Below are 1,114 nucleotides of genomic sequence, written 5' to 3'. Positions count from 1 at the left end.
CTGGAGAGAAGCTCTCACCACTCTGGCAGGTCGCGAGGTGCCAGCAAATGCAAACCCTGTTGTTGTTGCTCTCGCTTTTCTCCTCTGCTGCCTGTTCCCAGCTCTCCCTGCAGCCAGCCGCAGTGGCTGTGGGGCACGAGGGGTTGGCACTCAGCAGCACAGTGGCTTGGTGAGCAGGGGGTGAGGGCTGGGTTGCGTCAGGGGTTTCCCGGCAGAGCAGCGACAGGAGGCAGAGGAGAGTCTGTATTTATGACTGATCTATTATAGGGCAGCAATATTTTTTAACTTGCCCCAGAGCTGTCTAGGCTCAGATCCTACAGCTGATGGTTTAATGCTCAGGGGATCATGCCTTGATTTTGCTTTTTCTCTCTCCTCCCCTTCACCCCTCTGATGTCTCTGGACATGTTAGCAGACCCGTGAGTGAGCGAGCGAGCCAGACCTACTGCCCTCCTCCCCGCTGCCAACCCAGAGGAGCCTGGTGCTGTTATTTCAGTTCTGTGCTGTAGGAAAATAGGGATCAATAACCCAGCTCTCAGCCCTGGATCCAGGCACATGGTAGGAAACAGTGGCCATGATTTTAAGCTCTCTCCAAAGGCTGGATTTTCACAGCCTGTGATGTGGAGAAGAGATGCCCGGCAGAGCTGTGTCCCTGCCTCAGCTCCCACCTGTGCTTGCTGCAGAGCCTCTGCTGTGAAGACGCGCTCTCTCAGTCCAACAGCTAGCAGGGACAGGCTGATTTTTCACCCTTTTTAAAGCAAAAGTCACATACCTGTTATTTTTTCCGCGTGTCAATTGAACCCAGATTTAATTGCTATTCTCAGCATACAGGTTGCTGCACTTTCCTCCTGCCACCGCCCTCATCTTCAGTAATGTGCTAAGGCTATAAATAATTGAAGGGCAGGGTCTCATCTGTTGCCGTTTTTTGCAATTTGTATTCACGGCTGGTCGGGGTCTGTCTCAGCCCATGAAACTGCGTGGGCCATGGCTGAGCAGCCGTCGGGGTGAGGGACAGTGTGAGAATCCCCCTGGGAGTGCAGGCGTGCGTGGCAGAGCCTAGCAACCAGCCTTGACCATGTCCCTCTTGGAATAAAAGCCTCAGGGCACCAACTCAGTA

This window comes from Aptenodytes patagonicus, chromosome 6 (genome assembly GCF_965638725.1).
Source record: "Aptenodytes patagonicus chromosome 6, bAptPat1.pri.cur, whole genome shotgun sequence".
NCBI lineage: Eukaryota > Metazoa > Chordata > Aves > Sphenisciformes > Spheniscidae > Aptenodytes > Aptenodytes patagonicus.
This window is presented reverse-complemented; position numbering follows the sequence as displayed.